This window comes from Cupressus sempervirens, chromosome 9 (genome assembly GCF_028749045.1).
Source record: "Cupressus sempervirens isolate cs-2001-9-10 chromosome 9, ASM2874904v1, whole genome shotgun sequence".
Lineage (NCBI taxonomy): Eukaryota > Viridiplantae > Streptophyta > Pinopsida > Cupressales > Cupressaceae > Cupressus > Cupressus sempervirens.
Window position 1 is genome coordinate 664,421,210 of NC_143126.1, and position 20,984 is coordinate 664,442,193.

Below are 20,984 nucleotides of genomic sequence, written 5' to 3' on the forward strand. Positions count from 1 at the left end.
AAACAACAAATCCAATCTTGAATGCCATAAATCAAATAATCATCTTTTGGGGCATAAAAATAATCCACATTTTAGAAACTTTCTAAGTTATAAAAACAAATAAAGACACTTTGAGTGAATTTGTTGTTGGACTCACCCTCTTTAATCACCCATCATTCTAGCCATTGGTTGCAATATCAATGCCATATATGGGGATGGGTCTACCTAAGAAGGTGTTAAGTGCTCCACAAAAATCAAATTCCACTCACTTGAGTTTTTATTGGTTTTTCTAAGATAGAAAATTTCTTGAATGCACATTAGTCTCGCTAACACTTCATTTGGGCGTAAAAATTGAACAAATCTTGATGTGGATGCCTTGGAGCACGTGCTTGAAATTGAGCTTTACACACATCTTTGTTTTGGGCTTAAAACAAACTCATACTCAATCTTGAATGCCTTAAAGAAAATCAATCGATACTTGACGTGCAAGGTCTCTGGGCATGCGAGTTTACTTTTTGTTGACCCTAACTCTCCTTTGTGTATTCATTCTTTGATCACTTCTCTTTTGTTGGCACATTTCAAATTGGAATTGAACCTTTGCATCTTAATCATGTGTGTTTTCAAAAATTCTAGATCAGAAAACTTAAGCGTTAGTTGGAAAAGAATTATGTCTTTTAGCCCAAGATCATCCAAGTCTTCTCTCCCCTTGTCATCTTTTGAGGCCATCTTGGGTGCATAAGATTAGGATCCAAAATCTTGTTTAAGTTTTAGGAGACTTGCTTGGGGATTTCATCACCTCGAGAGATGACCTCAACTCCAGTGTTCTGGCAAAGTATAAAGATTGGGAGGTGAATCCGAAGACACCTCTCTTGGGATCAAAATTCTGTCACTCAAGCTAAGCCTCAAGGAACTTTATACCTTTGAGAAGTGAAAGAGGAGAAGTGGGTTACCACTCCTCTTGGCTATGTGACATCTTTTTGGTTTCATCTACGGATTTGGGCCTCACTTACCTTGCTTATATCAAGGACTCCCTAGGTAAACCAAATTTTATCCTTGTAGAAAACTTCCTAGGATGTTGGTGTGTTTGACGTGCTTGCTCCAAAATTTTTTCTGCTTGTTTGTTCATAGCTTTTGAATGAATGTTTGCCAACTTTGGTCAAAATCCAAGAAAAGTAGAAATCTCCTAGCTCAAGGCATACTTAGCATGGTTACTGCCTCATCAAAAAATCATCCAAGCTCCCTTGCCGCAACCGAATCTATCTAGTTCTTTGCTTTAGAACAATCCCAAATCCAAATTCCATCCAAATCATCCCCCTAGCCAGCTAGCAACCCAATCTAAAATCACCCAAGCCTTTAAGGAATTGTTGTTACTTTGCTAGAGTTTTCTATCCAATCAATCTATCCAAATCCCTCAATCTCCCCAAGGTTATCCCTTTGAAAAATCTTTGTCTAGGATAATCTAGCCTTGTCACTTGTCATCCCTCATCACCTTAAGCTAAAGGTTGGGATCCACAAGTGGTCAATCTTGTGTCATGCCCATAGGATCATTTGTCTATCCTCAAGTTGACACCAAAAGCCACCAATCCTGCACATAGGAAAGCAAAACTCTCACTTTTTGACAACATACCCTTGAAGTCTTCCATCCACAAGAAAGCCAAAAATCTCTAGCCAATCCTCCTCAGGTCTGTCATGCAGCTTTGACTCTCCCTAGGAAATCTTTCATCAGCCAATCCAAAATCTGTGCTTAATCCAAATCCAACCATGAGCTTCCATTTTCATCCATATGCAAGACCCCATCCCCATCCAACTCATTATCAAAACATGAAATCAAAACCCTATCATGATGAGTTTGGTTGCATTGTCCTTTCTCCCAGTACATCCTATTCCAATGATGATGAAAATTTTGTTGACTATGACGGGTATCTTGAGAGCCTTAGATGCCTTCCACCGACCATCCCCCACAATCCAAGCATTCCTCCAAACTATCTAGTCATGCCATCTCATATCCTAGCTTCTCCTCAATCACCCAATCAACCAAGCTTCCAATCTTCCACCCCCATCACACTAGCTATTCCTGTCAATCCAACACCTCCACCTCTGACACATGAGTCTCCCAAGAATCTCCTAGAGGAAATACAAGAAAAGCTACCTCCAACAGTCGATAAGCCATGTCATCTAATCCAACCATGTGAATTAGTTAGTGATGAAGCTTCCCCATCTATAATATCACCTCCATCTCCCATAGCTATCATCCCCATACCATCCATCAAATTGCTTAAAATCCATCCACTTCTCGCAAGCATCAAAATCCCACCACCTGTCAAATCCCTCCAAATCCTATCGACATCACCTCCAAGCATTTCCCAAATCTTTCGTAATGACCCTTATGCATCCATCTTCTACTCACCCATCTCCACTATCGAATCTCCCATCTATCCATCCACTACCTTTGAAGAATCCATTCCTTCACCTTCTATCACACCATCCACTCCAATCCAATCCTATCAAGATCCTACCCAAAAGCATGTTGACATCTCCCAAAGCATAAACAAAGATATCATTGTACCATGTCTTCCATCCATAGTGCAGTCACCATCCCCTCTATCTCTAAAACCTCAAGCCATACCTCCTCTACTGTAGGATATCTTTTCATCCCATCAGCTAAATCAAGATCCTATCCTACCATCTCCACCACTCCATGCTTCCATCTTACCACCTATCCAAGCTATTCCACCATCTATAATCTACCCTCTTGGTTCACTTACATTCATCCATGGTGGCCCCCTCTCAGCAGAAGAATTAAGAACAGTATCTCCCCGTTGCAATACATCTAATAAAGCACTTCTACCATTTTTTGCAAGAAAAAAGTTTCCTCAGCTCATTCAAATGCTCAATCGATGGCATTATCAAGGTCAAGGTTTAGGACCACAAGAGCAAGGAATCAAAATGCCTATTATTACACAAAAGAATCTAGGATTTCATGGTATTGGATATGTATCCAAAGGCTCACCATCTAAAAGTGTTGGTACATGCCATCCCCAAACCAAGCCTATCTCTAGGCCCACCATGCTAGCCTCCCATCACTCCTTCAAGAAATCTTATGTCATCCCCTCTCCACCATCTTTGCAACCCAAAACAACCTACCATATCCCCCTTCATCTGCTAAATCCATTTTGGGTCCCTATGTCCCAAAATCTACCATCATCCATCCTCCTATCAGCCATCATAAAAATCCTATTCCATCCATTCCTACGCAAGATCAACAAAGGCACATATTAGGGCACATCATCCATCATCATCCCCCTACATGCTCTTCCATATCCTCTCCATGTCACAAAGCTTCTCCTAACCATCTTCCCAAAGCTTACCGTAGCAATGTGAATGCCAATTTCAAAATGCATAAAGCTAAAAATCCACATCCTAGGCAATCATATGTCTATTCTAAAAGACATACTCCAAAAAGGCAAAATCCAATCAAATAATGTAAAATAATGCAAAAGCCTATGAAAGAAAATCCAAAACCGTGTGGATCCCAAAGAAAAAAGTTGAAACCCAATGCATAATGGCATCCACCATTGCTAATCCCCCATCTAGTGACTCATGTCCCCCATCTCCTAACTCCATCTTGGGTGCCTATATCCCCAAGTGTGCTTCCAAAAATCCTCCATCAAGCCCGCATCTACCATCTATCCCCATATGCTATTTTCACACCTGTCCCAACATGTGCCAATGTTGATCCTGCAAGCATCCCCATCTCATGCTCCTTTCCAACCTTTTCATCCCTCCGGTGTACCAACAGCTAGCAACAAAATTGAACATTCCAACAGCCAGTGAAAAATCCCAAAAAGAAAAATATAGCTGAAGAAAGCCAAAATCATTCCAGCTAAGTCCAAATTCAAAAAGTCAAAAAAATAAAATAAAAAGAAAGCATCCACTGGTGAAAACTTGGCAATTCAAGCACCTTGGACAAGTACCATGATGAAAACTTGGCAAACAAGCATCATGCGTAATCCAGCCATCCCCAGCTTAGCCTATCATCCTCATGCTTTTGGTCACATCTTGCCTTCCAGCTCCATCTTCCAATTTATCCACCTATATTTCATCCTCTAGCTTTTATCTATCACTATCTACTTATCTTCTGCAACCTCACCCCATCATCCCAGCTATCATCCATCTCCCTAGCACATTTAGCTTTTCCATCCTAGCTTCAATCCTATCACATCCATCGTAAGACCTCCTTCTAAATGTCATCTTCTAACTGGGGGCAATATATTCCTTGGAGATCTTTTCTTGTCCATCCTCCCTTATCATTAGTATCTTGCTCTAGGCTATCCTCATGCATATCCAATGTCATCCTCTCATTAGCCATTCACTCTAGCACCATCTATCAGCTCAACTACCACCAACCTTAGCATTGTCCCCATCCTTGGTCGCACATCTATCATCATCATTGGATGCATCCTGCCAAATCCATATCTTCTGCTATCACCTCGTTCTTAGCTTCTACATCTTGCACCAACTTGAGCCATCCCACTATCTTATCATCTAGACCTCTTGTACAACTTGTAAATAATCTTGTATCCAACGCTTGTATCATACCTTGTATCGTAGCTTGTATATCCAATCTTGTCCAAAACAACTTGTACATTTGTACTATATCTTGGTCCATCAGCTTGTACATCCTCTTTAGCTTAGTACCATTGTATCTATCTAGCTTTCATGTCAATTCTTCCTTGATTAGCATCTTGCACACATTGCACAAATCTTGGTTAGCTATTCCAATGCATCCTTTAGCTAGATCTCCTGTCACCAAAGTGTTCTCCTTCTTAGTTCATCTTTCCAAGCACATCACTAATCCAAATCCACTAGCTTAGGTTCTCTCTGATAGATCCTTGTAGGATATAGCTTTTCTCATGTTTGATCTTGGTCCGTTCGTACCTCGTCCTATAGTCCATCTCATTGGCAAACAGTTCTCTTTTGGATTTTTGCTTTCTTTTGATTTGGAATCTTCCCTTTTGGGTCTTGAATTATCTTTTCCAACAATCTTTTTGTTCCCTCCCCAAGGTTGCCACGATCTTCCAAATCATGGTATGCTACGAATGGGGTAATCTAAGCGTAAGGTTTTGATCAGGTCTTTCATTTATTTTTCTTTTCTTCTTGTGGGTTACCCATTGTTGGTTCCACGCTGTTTCCTCGGGGTTTCATGTATGCTACTAGGGTAATTCTTACATGTTTTTTTGAGTCAGTCCATCAGTCCTCTAGACAGTTGGTGAAAAGGCCTTGATGTTCTTAGTACCCTTCGCAATTAACCAACAGTCTTATAGCAAATCTAGTGCTCAACTACATGGTGGTACTTCTCTTTGAAGTATCCTCCCGCTCAAAAGGCTTCAATGGATTCCCTTCATCTCCATTATCCCCCATCCATATCCAACATCTGCTTCTCCTACCCCAGCTTATGCATCAGTATCTCTTTGAATCACTCTTCACTTTTAGCTTTAGGGATCCACAATCCTAGTCTTAGGGATCCACCAATCTAATCAATCCACCAAGCCTCATCTTTCGAGATCCACAATCCTAGTCCTAGGGATCTCTGAAACCCATCTTTCGCCAATCTGAATCTTTGAAATCCTATTCCATTAGATTTTATAATCCCTTCATCCTTCTCCCTATCCTTGATTCCTTTTTATAGTGCTCCACTCCTTCATCCTCCACCTTCCCTAAAGTCTTAAGCTAGCTTCCTCTTGTGCCTCTGATTCTCCCTTTATCATTCTCCCGTAGTGAGAGTTTGAGCTAATTTAGCCCCTTCTCTTTGCCAATCTAAGTCTCCTTACTCATCCCGAATTCTTTTATTTTTCAAGAAATCATCGAGCCTCACTTTCTCTCCCTGTCGCCTTCTTGAGGGGGCATTTCGCAGTTCATTCTCTCCTATTCTGCTCTAGCCTTGGGCATCTTATTTTCTTATCTTTGATGCCATGCCACTTGTGGTAGCACATCAAAGAGGGGAAAAATGTAGACACCTAAAATCCCTTAGAAAATAAAGTATTTTTATTTTTTCAAAAGTCCCTGATGACATCATCATTAATTAATTGATTATTTATTTAATTAATTAATTTATTTTTGTGCCATTAAATCCCTTTATCTTAATTAAAAATATTTAATTAAGAAATCCCTCCCAAAAATGTTTGAATCTTATTTAAACATTATTTCCTTATTTATTAATTATTTAATTAATAAATTGACCAAAAATTCCAAAATAAATTATTTATTTATTTTTTGCCCAAAACTTGGCCAATTTCCTTAAGACCACCTACCTCTTCCAAAATCTTCTAATCCTTCTTTAATTTTGATTAAAGGCTAATCCCATCATTTTTTACCCCTAATCCAAACTCAAAATATTTAATTAAGATTAAATATTAATCCTCATATTTATTAATAATGTTTTAATGAATATCTCTTCAACTCAAACCTTTAAGATAAATAAACTTTATTTATCCTCATCCTAGGAAGTTCTAGACTCTTCTAGAAGGTCTTCATCCTCATCCTAAGCCTATCTCTAATCTTCCATTTAGGCTAATCCACCCCATCCACCCATACTAACTGAGCTTAGCCACTAACTCACCCACCCTCATTAAATGCCATCCACTTTCCCATCTCTAACATCCCTAATCTAATCCTAAACCATCTCTAATCCTACCCTTAATCATTTGCACTATCCTAAACAAGCTTAAGACTTTCCTAAGCCAAGCCAAAGTCTTAACTCAAAATATCCCAATCACCAAGCCATAAATGCTCTTACAAAGCCATAAAAGACTCTTACAAACCCATTCATTGCTCTTACAAGCCATTATGAAGGGTCTTTATGAAGATATTATCCCTTGAGCCTCCTTTTCTTACTCATCCTTGCCCTTTCCTCCATCTTTTCATCCTGTGACATGTGTCACTCCCTGATTGGCTGTAAGGAAGCACAGTCCATATGCTCTCCTCTCATGCAATCTGAGCCCTCCATGAGCTTTTCCCCATTCTTTCATCTTAGCCCTCAAACCCCCAAGCCCATAGCCTATAAATTGATTCCCCTCCCAAGCCATTTCAACACAATCTAGAAAGTAAAGCCATAATGCCATTTTGAGAAGCCATTTTTACATCAAATCCATTCACCAAAATCTGTCAAAAATCCTCCATTGAAGCCCATTTGAGCATTTGAGCATACATACATAATCAAGCCATCTTAGCTATTAGACACACCTCTACATCAAGTGATCATCCTCATTGAGAGAGCCTATCCATGGCTCATATTCTCATTTGAGGACTTCACTTTGTCTCTCATGAAGTTATGTTAAATTAGTATGCAAATGCTTTTGATTGTTTTAATTTAGTGTTTCTAACATACTAAAGTAGCATATACAATGCCAAGTTAACTTTAGCAATTTTAATTACTTTTAATTCAAAAATATACTTTTAATTAAGTCTTTTAAATTTAAGGCTTTATTTCATTCATTCTCAATTAATTAAATATTATATCATAATGTTTGTCCTCCCTAAAATTTTCTATCAAATTATTTTTAAATTAATTTTCTTGGTTGTCCAAATACACATAAAGCCACAAAGTAGACTACATATTTAAAAGAGACTTGAGAACTTGGTAAAGCATAAAAAATAAAATTTAAGACTTAAGTAATCTAATTCACATCACCTTGGTAAATCCAGAAGGGTAGAGTATATAGATACTTTTCCTTTACCATAGGACAAAATAGGCTTGGGCTTGGGATTTGGACTTAAAAACTATCTTTCCTCTTTTATCATTGAGATATTGTGATAGGGATCACTCATCCTAGTAATTTAGAGCTTGATACTTGTAACTTACATATAAACCAAACATCTACATATGCATATATATTTATAAACTAAATAGACAATGGAGGGAAGTGGTACATTGTGTAGATCCTAACCTATAGGGGACTATGACTCTCTCCCTCAAACACATCAAATATGTTAATCAGAAATAAAAATATACATGTACACCATACACATGCAAGTATGTGGTATGTATCCATAATTTATATAAAACATCATCATAATCCTAACTGTAATCATTACATAAAAGAATTTAAACACCATCACATGAATAACCATGAACTACAATAACACATCCAATATCTCAAGTACGAAGTAGTTCAACAAATATATAGTCAAATCATGTAGAAAGTATCAACCAATTAGGTAACCAAGTACCACTAATCAAACCTCTCTTTTACCCAATTTTTTTCTATTATCTAGATAGTTTATCAACTAGTTATATAAGAAAAATGTTAATGTATCGATATCACTACCTTATTATATTGTTGATCATGTTTAGAGTAAATATTTAATATTTATAGAAGAAGAGACTAAGATCCAAAAATAATATGTAACAAGAGATGAAATAATAACAAGGAGTATTATGCCAAAATTGAAGATCAAACTAAGCTATTAGTTCCAACAATTATTATTTCTTTTGATATTATTGTTACTCTAGCTATCTCCATAGAAAGAATCATCCACTTGATAACCAATGGATTTCTCCCTACTAGTTTTACTTTCATGGTCATGAATGGTCCTATATTGAGGTTGTTTAGTTTTTGTATTCCTATCTTGCTCCACTTGTTATGGTGGCTAGTTGGTATTGTAATTAACTGTATCTTTATCCTATTCTTCAAGCACAAAATTGGACATCTAGATGTATTTATGGAATAACATCATGTTACTCTCTTTGATAAACTCAAAGGACCTCTCTCTTGGAACTTTAATGATGGTTGTGACCTATGACATGATATATGATTGGGTGAGTTTTAAGAAAAACCCAATAAGATCCTACTTCCTTCCTTGAAAAGGTTCCTCATTCCTTTACTTCAAAATGAACCATAAAATTTCATTAGTAAGAGAAAACCACAAAGCATTAAGTTTCAAATCAAAGATCTCTAAAAAACCAGCCGGGATCTCATGCCAAGATAAAATAAGATTTTTTTTAAATATTAAGGAGTTACCAAAGAAAAGAGCCCAAATTTTACAAGAAAAGCTACTCTCACAAAATAAATTCTCAAAAGACTCCTTGCAATGACACATGGAGAAAAAGATAGATTGTTTACCATTGGGAGAAAGAAACAACCCAACAACAAGCTTCTTAAGAATAAGTAACCACCTAAAGCACACCTTTTTAGGTTCAAAATGAGAACACCAAATTAACTAAAATAAAATTTCCATCTAGAACATGACCACCTACAACCCCAAACCTAGTTGATTTTGTAAAAAAAAATCCAACTTAAAAGTCAGAAACTTATAAATATGTTTTCTAGTGAAATCACCAAGAGGTTTTCCATATGCCCAATGCACCTACTACGAAAATTGATTAGTATTAATGCTTTTACAAATTGATAAATTACCAACAATCGTATTAATTATAAAATATAAATTTTCTTTTAAGAATTTGAGATATTAAATTTATTCCTTATTTCTTCCCAAGAACCCATTCAATTGTCCATCATAATATCTTGCAACAGAGATATTCCCTTTTTGTACCATAGTTTAGAAGAGTAACATTGAGTTAAAGCCAAGGGATTATTGTTGAGGTAAACACCCTACGCAATAGATCTATTTTTAATATCTCTCAATCCAATACCCCCTAATTCTTTAGGATAAAAGCACCATTCCAACTTCACACTATGTCTACTGTGATTCTCTAAGCTATCATACCACAAATATTTCTTTAAAATATTTCTATATTGTTATTTTGATTTTGAAAAATAACCATGCAAATGCATAGTAAATAATATGGTAAGAGAGAACCTTTTGGATAACTTGTGCTCTCCCTAAAACATATAGCGTGTGGCTCTTCCACTTCAAATGCTTATTATAAATTTTGTTATAGATCTAAGTCCACACGTCTTTCAAAGAGGATTCAAAATGGAATTCCATGATATCTTTCAATGTTTTGAGGACCAATCCACATCCACTCTTGTTCTCTGGTCCAAACAAGAGGGATGTCTTCCCACCCAATGATGAAAGATTTTGTAGGAGAAACCTTGGCTTTAGATTATTTGAAAAATAAATGCAATATATTAAGTACATTTCCAAAATTATCCTAAGAGAGTTCCACAAAAAGAGAGGTATCATTTTTAAATTTCTCAAGGATCAAATGATTATTATTGCCTAAAAACATACCCTTGACTAGGAGCACTAAATCATTAACATTAAGAATATATGTCAATGTATTTGCAACAAGAACGAAAAAAGGAGCTAAAGATAACCCTTGTTTGGGTGATAGACACAATACTCTTGAGTATTTAGGATACCTTCAACTCTCCTTTCCAAAATCTTGGCAATGATTTTTTTAAGACAAATTTAATAGAGTAATTGGTCTCAAATTTTTAACTTGAAATCTATCCCCCCTTTTGCAAGAAACTTAATGATACCCCTATTAATGTATCACCAAGGGATATATACTCAAAAGATTCCTCATAGACTAGGGGCAATTCCTTTGAAACCCACTTCTTATTTTTCTTATAAAAGTCAAGATGGATTCTATCAACCCTAGAGACCTACCATTGGCTAATGAGTTGATAGTATTTTCAATCACTTTGGTGTCAATAGGTTGACTCAAGATTCTAGATTTATCTCTTAACACTTTCTTGGGAATTAGTTTAACACATTTGTTAACAGCTACATTATTATTAGGTCCATGCTTTGAGCTAAAAAGGTGTTTGTAGAACTTATAGAAAGCTTCTAGGACCTCATTGTTTTTGGTGGTAAGACCATTCTCAACAGGGATCCCCTTAATATTTTCTCTATTGTGTTTAGCTCTAATCAGATTGAAGAAATATTTAGTACATCTAGGTGAATGAACAAAGTTGGGTCACAATTTCGTGGAAGTCAAATATGTAGAATGAGATCTCTTAGAAACGGGTACTCAATTTTAAAAAATGGGCACCCATTTAAAAAAAAATCAGGTACCCATTTTTTATTTTAAAAAAGTGGGTAATCATTTCTCAAAAAATTAAAAATTGGATTTTTTTTAGAAATGGGTACCCATTTTATAAAAGTAAAAAATAGGTACCTATTTTTAAAAAATTGGGTACCCAATTTTTAAAAGTAAAAAACAGGTACCCATTTCTAAAAAAATAATTTTTTTTAGTTTTAAGGGGATTTTACATGCCACTTTTAGTTTTTCAAAATGTGTACCCATTTTTTGAATTTCAAATAATGGATGCCTGTTTCTTATAACATGAGGCGGGATTTTTTTTTCTTGCCTCAAATTTTTGTTTGGGACAAGCTTGGTGAGACAAAGCCTATGCCTTAGCCTCTCAAGATTTGGCTAAGGCATTGAACTGACAAATTCATGCCTTGCCATAATTTTTAGAGGGTCTTCCGAATCAATTTTTTTTATGAAACAAAAATCTATTAGAGCTCTCACTATCCTAATTTTAGAAATATAAATTTTATAGTGTTATGATTTTATTTACTATTTTTGTATTATTTTTTAATCAAAGGTGGTACCTAAATGTAAAATAGCAATGTTCACTAAAACTTTAATAACTTTTTTATTTTATGATTTTTCTTAAATTTATTTTTATTTCATTAATCTACATTCAATTCTTTTGAAGTTGGAAAAGAATTTGAAAGAAGTGAAATTTTGATCAAATTATGGTGTCCATACACGGGCATGGTATGGTCTTGAAATAGGCATTTTGAAAAAGTGGTTTTTAAAGATACATACCAAAGAAAATCTATCATATGGGTATAAAAGTAAATTACATATTCAAAAAGAAGATCCTAGGCACTACAATTTTTATTTCTGAAGTTTTTTAATATTTAATCTCTAAATGGCTCAATTTTTGGCATCAATTGACAAAATATTTCAAAAATAGGAAAAACACTTGCACCGACCCAACTTCTTGCACTGACCCATCTATCCCCTTCTTTGAGCCAATTAGCTTTAGCTCTAGCCCACTAAGCTTGGATTTTGTAATTTTTAACTCTCCTTAGTTGCATCTTTGTATCAACTAGCTCCTTCTCTAGGTATATATCCCTTATTTTGTCCATCAAGTGTTTCTCAATTTCATTAAGTTTCTTTGGTATAGATTCTCATCCTTATATCTTTGGCTTCCTTGCATATAATAGTTTGAAAAATATTCCTCCATTTATCAACCATAAGACCCTAATTATCTTGGTACATGTATTGATGTTATATGACCTAGTAAAAATTGAGGCCATTCATATGATGCTCACATAATCATCATCTTGTAGCAGTGAAGTATTAAGCTTGAAAGAGTTTTTTTTCCATTCAAGACTTCATTAATAAAAGTTTCAAAGTTGTTAATGTGGACATATATAGGGGAGTGATCAGATGTACTTTCTGGGGAAACCATAATAGGGGGTTTACCAAATTGATGCTTGATCTCAAAGGAGAACGGATGCAAGTAGATTCTATCAAGTCTATGAAAAATTATTTTATTGTTGGTCTGATATTTACCCTATATATACCAAATATACTCAAAATCCTTTTGTTCTTATCTAGAGGATCTTTCACTTTAAACATTATTTTGAAACTGGACCAAAAATAAAGCTTTTTTTCTTTTCCATTCATGTCTAGAACCACCCACTTTGTCCTAAAAACCCAATTAGAGTCAAGCAAGTTTTATTTGACCAATCCCAAAAAACTTATCTTTCTGTCTAATCATTAGATGCATAGAAATTGAAAATTTACCATTATCATTAAAAATTTCCCATAATGTTCTATGACATGGGGAGGTATTATGAGAAATTCTCTTTTCCAACCACTTGGGACCAATAAACATAGCTACCCCACCTTTCTCTCTTTGGTGGCTAGAGAATAAATACTTTTCCTTATCCCAAAGGAACTTGAGGGTCTTAAAAGCATAATACCAAATATTATGATTCTCTATGGAAGATAATCTCATTTTTGTGAATCTTATTGCACCAATTCCTCACAATATATTTTCTCTTAGAAATTTCAATCCCTCTAACTTTCCAACTATGTATGTGCAAATTCATGCTTAAATTGTAGAGGTGTTGGAGTTCTAAACAAGAATAATCTATTAAAAAAGTTGGGGTTTCATTTCTCTCATTCTTGTTGTTCCTTTCACCAACCTTTGCACTATTACTCATTCAATAAGTTTTCCTTTTCTTTTTCTTACCAATGACTTCAATAAATCCATCTTCATTTTGCACATGAGGTTTGGAGGAAAAAATAATTTATTTAATCAATAATGACTCTATATGTGAGGTAATAGGAGGACTAGAACAATCCTTACTCTATTGCAAAGAAGGTTGACTCAATACCAAACCCATATAGCTATTGGGATTAAGTTTTTTTAAAGCCAATATTCCCTTTTGAAGTAGTCTAAAAAACTTCATTCTCTTATTCATATAAAAAACTATCTAACCCACTACCTCCCCTTTAACTACTAGTTCCTCCTTGAGGATATAGAAGCTTGAATTTCTTGTTAGCCCCAGCCTCATGCCTACCTCCTTGGTTTAATACCCCTCATCGCCTCCCCTCTGTTCCTCTTATGGTTGTCCCAATACCCCAACCACCTATCCAAAATCCCCACCCCACCCTAGTCTAGATAGGAATTCTTTCTTACAAGATGAAGTGGAGTGGAAGAAGTTATGGACTGAGCTAGAGAAGCAGAAAAACAACATGATCAAGTGGGAGTCCCATTTCAAAAAATAGGATGTGTTGTTGTCTATGCCCAACATAGAGGAGAAAAAATATTGATGATTTATCCTCTTTCTATATCTTTATTTTCATTTTTGTTGTGTTATTTTACTATGCTTTAACTATCAAGCCCTATGTGGCTGGCTTTGGAACAATATCATTTTTTTAATGGTTGTAATTATGGACCTTCCTGATACCATGTTTAGTTTAATTGTTAGTGTAAAGTGGATGGTTTTCCTTTTCTCTATCTACACATGACCTCTTTTGATAGTAAGTTTGTGGTTCACTGCTATGTTTTTGATATTATCTATGGGTTTATAGTTTGTTAACTATGGGTCTGTGAGATGTATGTTTGCTATTAGTGACTATGTCACTAAGTATGTTTTCTCTAAGCCAGTCACCTACATTTTGACTTCTTCTAATATGAAAAAAAAAACTATCAGACCCATCACTTGTTTTTCCTTAGAAATTTATGCAACATCTTCCCAAATCTTTGTTGACATTCAAACTATATTTATTAATATGATTGTTACTGTCTGGCTTGGCCATACTATCTTGGGAAGAGGTATTTTTCTGGGTTGGGGTATTCAAATCTTTGTCAATATTTTTTGACAACAAATAATCCTTATGATTATGGCCATTTTTTTTGTAGTGGAAGGAAGCTCCTACAATGCCAAGCTTATAAAATTCCAACAATAAATTTCTTCATCAATCTTAAATGATATTTATTCTGGAAAGACTATGTCAAAATTGAGTGAAATTAGGGCATATTCATTAAGATGTGGTAAATTAATCATTGATTCTTCAATTAATAGAATTGAACCTAAGAGTTTCAACATTGAAGGGGTAAAAGATAATTTTTTTGGCTGAATATCTTGCAATTCAACCCAAAATGGAGAAGAATTGGAATGAACTTGATCTAGATTGCTGTTAGAGGACTAAGGGAATTCCCTAAAAATCATTTTCCCTACATTTCACAACCCTTTTTAAAAAACTTTATCTTGAATAGTATAATTTTTTAGAAACATAACAAACATTCCTTTATGAATCATTTTACTAAACGAACAATTATTCCAAGTTTTTCCCCTACACATTGTTAATCCAGTCATCCAACAAATTTCTAGTAGACAAGAATTTCATATCCATACAAAAAAATAAAATTACATTGTTTTTAAATATAATTTTCTCATTTCTGACAACTTTTACCATGTCATCATTTGACTCTAGATTAAGGCTCTTTAGAGAGCATAATGAGACCTTATCTTTGTTGCCTCCCCTTCTGACCTAATATCCATTATCAATTGCACTTCGTTGATCTCCATTGGCATCAAATCCCTCTTCATCTTTCTCCACCAAAGAGAAAGTTCCATTGAATCTCATAGTTTATTCTAGCAAAAAAGTGACAAAATATGCAACTAAGACACTGTAGGAAGGTTTCTCAGAGGTAATAGATTTACTACCATCCTACACATTTAAATCCTCTCCTCTATTTTTTTCCCTCCTCTCCATCATTTATTTTATCTACTACCATAAATCAACCAAGACTAAGGCCAAGATTAGTTGCAAACCAAATTGCAACTATTAATGAATATTTAAAGATGCGTGCACACACACACACACACACACACACACACACACACACACACACACACACACACACACACACACGTGATCCCTTAACTAGGCTATCACAAAGAAAGAAAAATATGGCCACTACACAGAATAACAATCGAAAAAATAGAAAGAAGCTTGCACATGTCAAATAGTAAAGTAAAAATAGGACACTTGGAATCCTACACATACCAAAACTAGATAGTACAATCATAGAATGTAACCTACATATAGGGTATGATAGTAGACAAGTATGGGTGATAACAACACACCCAACTTGTAGACTAAATCATTTTCAAGAAATCTAAAATATTGTCTCTTTTACCCAAATTTGAAACAACTACCTATATATTAATGAAAAAGGGTGTTTATTTTTTTGTTGGGATATAATCCAATTTTTATTTTCTTCCACCAAATCTATGTCTATGGAAAGAGCATTCCAAATAACTCATATTGATTCGATACTCGTGTGCTTCCTATTTGTTAATATTCAATGTAAGCACCATGATTCCTCCTTAAGAAGAAGAATCTTCTCTACTTGTCTTAGTTTCCTTTTTTATTTGGTATTGGTTTCCATTTATACTTTAACTAAATGCTTAACATTGGTTTTCTTTGCCCTTTTACTTTTTTTTTTTGTCTTTGACATAAATTGCAATATGATTCTCTCTTCACATATTTCCTTAGCCCCCCTCATAATAACACTCCTCATATAAATTTGGATTATCTTCCACATCATTTTCTATGATGAGATCCTTGAGCCTCTTCCTTAGGATTTTGTATGACTCATGTCTCCTTCCATGACTTCTAACACTTGATAATTCTTTTCTATTGGGTATAACTCCTCCCTTTCCTGATATTCTTCTTCATTATTAGAATTATATTTTTTCATAATTTTCCCTAGTTTTTTTTGTCCCCCTTCATCTTTGTTCTCTTGAAATTCTATAATTCCCATTAAATTTAAAACATCCATGTATTTAATCTTCTCTTTGTTAGTTTGGCCCATAAGGGGCAATGACCCTCTTTCATTTGGTCAAAATGGATTTTTCATTCTCCTATAATGTTTTTCTCTTGAATATTTCTCTTTGGAAGCTCTCCAATGAATAGTCTTAAATTTTATTTTTCTCAACCTTTTTTATTATCAAACCCTTTATTTTCTTCCTTGCAAAATTATATTATGGTCCAAAATTGTTGATACAATTTTGACTTAGACTTTGACAAAAGTTTTAGCTTGTCCTATTCTTAAATATTTTTCCTCTATACACCTTTCTTGTGAGTAATTTGGTCTCTTGTGGGAAGAGACAATTGGAGATAAAATTGAGATAAATTTTAACATCTATGTGAAAGCGTATTGTCTCTAAGTTTTTTTTGTTCATTTCAATAAAGCTCCCTAAGCTCTTCCCAATTTATACAATAATTCATCTTCACAATATTCTATGGGTAAATTATATATAACAAAAATTAAGACAAAATAGCATCCACCTCTTTTATCCATGAATGAAAAAATTGAGTTCCATTTTTTTATAACCATCCATTAGATAAGGTACATGCTTTAGCAGTCTCCACCTGCCCATTAATATGGGAGTTTCACAAGGAAAGTCTCTTTGGTGGGACCTCTCCTTTTTATTCCTAAGGTTTTCTTACTCTACTATCTATAGGATGGAGCATTAATTCCACTAGATCTCTTGTTCCCAAAGGAGATTGGATTGCATTGTTCTTGTCAAAAGTGTCCATACCCTTGGTTTGGTTGTATCTTTTGTTTTCCTAGGAAATCAAACTATGAAATCCTTGTGTTTGTTGTGTTGGATCTCCAATTGTTAAAATCATTTGTAAGGAGAATTCCCTACCCCTACATCTATGTCAAACTAGATTCTTAGTTAGTTTGGGCATTTTGGTCATTCTTGTCCCTCCCTTTTCTTTATTTCAGATTTGATCTTTGTCTCTGTGGTAGTTGATAATATCACTATTTAGTTGATTTTATCATTGTTCTAGGAGGGGGAATTCCTTATTTGCTTGCTTAGCCCGCCATCATAATCTAACTCTCATTGGTGATTGACATTCCCTAACTCCAAGATGGATTATATTCACATTTGTTAGGCTCCTTTGATACTTTCTCCTTTGTGGAATGTCTACAAATCTATGATTGCTATTTTGTTGTTTGTACTACACTTTTTCACTCCCCTCTTTTAAGTATACTTAGTTCTATTGTTCTAAATAAATTAGTAAATTATTAATTGATGTTAATTATTTTGAATATGTTAATTGATTATAAATAAATAAAATATAGGCAAGAGCCTACATTATAATGTAAATTGTGAGTCTCTAATTAAGGAGGTTTCAGGTTTAACATATAATAATAATAAGTAATCTAAACAAATAACAATAAATATATTATAAAAATAATCTCTAAGCTTTGACCCATTACCTATAAAAAAAATCAATAGATAAAATATATTTAAAATACACTTTAACCTGATTTAATATGAAATTTATAAAGATATAAAAATATTAAAAAAGCAGCTCTTGAATAAGACAATAAGAAACAAATTAACTTTAACTTATAATAATGTGTTTATTATAATATTTTTACTATGATAATTATTTAATAATTCAGCTCCTGTGTTTCACAAAGAAAGTCGTGTTCCAACAATATATTAAAGCATACATAGATAATATTAAAATACATTGAAAAATTACCTTCAATAATCTACGAACACATCCCTTCAACCTCCTATAAATTAGCCAAAACCAATTGCTTGGTTACTACAGCAACGAGACCATCATCAGTTCGAAATCTTTAGTCTTAATAACGTTTTTGTAAAGCTGTTATATATCACTAAACTATATTCTCACAACATGTTTTCTTTAAAACCGTTCCAGTGATAATTGCATTAAGGGGAAGGCCAGTATTATAATTTTCTCTGTTGGGGTAAATGAATTAGCGACCATCATCCATGTTTTGTAATAATATCAAAGACCATCGGATTTATCTATTATTTTTCCTATGATTATCATATATTCTTTTCAATCATTTCTATATTGTATTTTTATGTAGATCTCTGAAAATCCCAAGCAATATTTTTAGGTGGCAATAAAATCTAGTAATGAAGAATAAGTCAATGCCATATAAGTCTCTGAACCCTAATTACTGGTCTGTGAAAGAAATATATGAGCACTACTCTTCTAATTCTCATCCAGGCCAGGAATATCCTCTCCAAACAATAGCTTTTCTAAATGCAATGAAAGACAGACCAGATGGGCCTCCAAATAAAGATATATCAGAACTAAATTATGCGTCAGAAAAAGTAATGAGTTTGATCAGTTGCAGGTAGTAATATATTTCATGCTTAGCCGATTCAAGTTATCCGTGTGATTTTTTGTAATGGCTGAAAACCACAACAATTGCCAGATATGCAAACAATTTCGAAGATGCGGAAAAACAAAAAAACTTGAAAAGTCAAAAGTCGATTCACATAAATATACAATATCTATTTAAGATAGAAAAATCAATACATATCGACAAATAGTCAAAAATAACTAGAAAGACAATCATTATTACAAATCATCTTTCTTTCTAATATACTCCATCATACAAAAAGTTGACCACATATCGATACCATATACAAAACAAGGTATAAATGCTCGAAAATGAATCATATGAACATAACATCTTTTGCCAAAACTATGTCGACCTGCACGTCAAACATGAATGTATCTTCATTTCATCATATGATATAAAGCATATATATATAATATGAATCACATAAAATAACATGCCATCGAACCTTAGTGTCCATCTGCATGAAATCTCATCTCCGAGCCATTGGAACAATGTCCATCCGCTATCATGAGACAGAAGAGTGGTCCAGGCGCTTTAACCGTCCAACCATGGAGTGGTTAACTCCCTGAAGTTCTTCAGTTAAGGAGAACTACTTGATCCTGGCATGAGAAGGTTAGCAATTCAGCACAATTGGATCAGAAGGATCTCGTGGAGATTTTGTGCCTAATCTACTTACACATATGTCTAGTAGAAACATACACAAGGATGTGGAAGAGGGAAAATAATGTAAAAAAAATAACCAAATGCATTTCAATCATATGCATAAGAGTTTTACTGAGCTTGGCCAAGCATCATGAACCAATTTAGTGTAAAGGACTGGTAGGCAATATAAAAGGAACACTATCACAAGTTTCCAATAATTACCCTCCTCTTTGATTCCACATTCAGCACCCCACCCAGCAAAACACAATTTATCGCTTAAGAACAAAATTCACTCAATAAAGTAACATTAATGTATAATATTTTTCTTTTAAAAAAAGAAACAAGCTCCACCTTCACATGGGTTAATTTAAGAATCTTAAGTATTGCTCTTTAAAAAATTTTATAAAGGAAACATTAACCACTTATAACTCAGCCATAAAAACTTCACACCATAATATTGTTAATGGTCAACCTCAGATACTCACAATCAAGCTTAATTTCACTTATCAAAATAGCTGGGCCATTTCTAGTTAAGTCAAAACAGAGGTTTGGTTTATTTTGAGGTAAATCTAAGACATCATGCAACTTATCTAAAGTTTTGTTTTTTTTTTGGGATGAAATCTGAATTTTCTCACTTCCCAATTTCCTTTATCTTATTACTGTGATACAGGCTAATTTCATTTTATATACATAATTCAACTATTGTTGAAGTTAGTGATATCAATTTTGTAGTGGACTCTAGTTTTCATTTGATTTAATGTTTATTTATTTATTTAAGAATTACCATTTCCGACACTTGAGAATACTACACTTATAACACCTATTTGAGAGAAAGAATAGACAATGGCAGAATATACATGCTGGATCAATACAGAGCCAGTTTAAAATATAGATTTTTTTTTAATAATCAATGGCTGAATATACACACTGGTTCAATCACCATCTAGTTTAAAGTACAAATTTTTAACAATCAAAGGCTGAATATGCACGCTTGTTCAATCACACAGCCAGTTTAAAGTACAAATTTTTAATAATCAAAGATTGAAAATGCACGCTGATTCAATCACACAGCCAATTTAAGTTACAGATTTTTAACAACTTCTTTTAGACATGAATATTAAAGTAATATAAAACAAAACATTTCTCTATCAACAAGATGAAATAACAATTTATTATGAACTTTATCTATCAAACATAAATGAATTTCATTTATCATGCAAATGGGAACCTGGTGATCTGTTGTCGGTACTTCTGTTGAGGTAGATGAATCTCCTATCTGCTTGGCAAACAACAGGTCTCCTAAATCACTCTCCCTCTCCTTGCTTTCAAATCAGTAGCCAAATTTTGATTTCCTTCTCTCCTTTTACCAAACCCCAAGTGGTCTCCTTCCAATTCAGCCGGCTATATCCTCTGATGATCTACGGATATTAGAAGGAAACCCCTCCTGCTTCTCTATCCTCTTTTTAATAGTTCTCTCTTCCTCTCCCACGCTAACTATCGTCATCACTAATTACTGAAATTGCTACTAGTCACTTAAGTTTTTATTTCCACAAATTTTGGATTTTGATCTCCACTTGGCTAATATTAGTTTAATTACTCGCAGTTTTGTTCATTTCACTCACGTTCATGTTTATCAAATTATAAAACTTATTAATTACTACTTTAGTTTCCAACTAACTTCTACGTTTTCAAATTGAAGATGTA

General features: G+C 34.1%; 1 long non-coding RNA gene across 1 annotated transcript; it reads right to left on the bottom strand.

The window, feature by feature from the left end:
* Nucleotides 1-18,766: 18,766 nt before the first annotated feature.
* Nucleotides 18,767-20,774, bottom strand: LOC149540504 (uncharacterized). The gene is made up of 3 exons (XR_016356020.1): nt 20,509-20,774; nt 19,084-19,237; nt 18,767-18,990 (listed from the first exon to the last, which is right to left on the bottom strand). It is a non-coding gene; the product is annotated as an uncharacterized LOC149540504 (long non-coding RNA).
* Nucleotides 20,775-20,984: the final 210 nt, after the last annotated feature.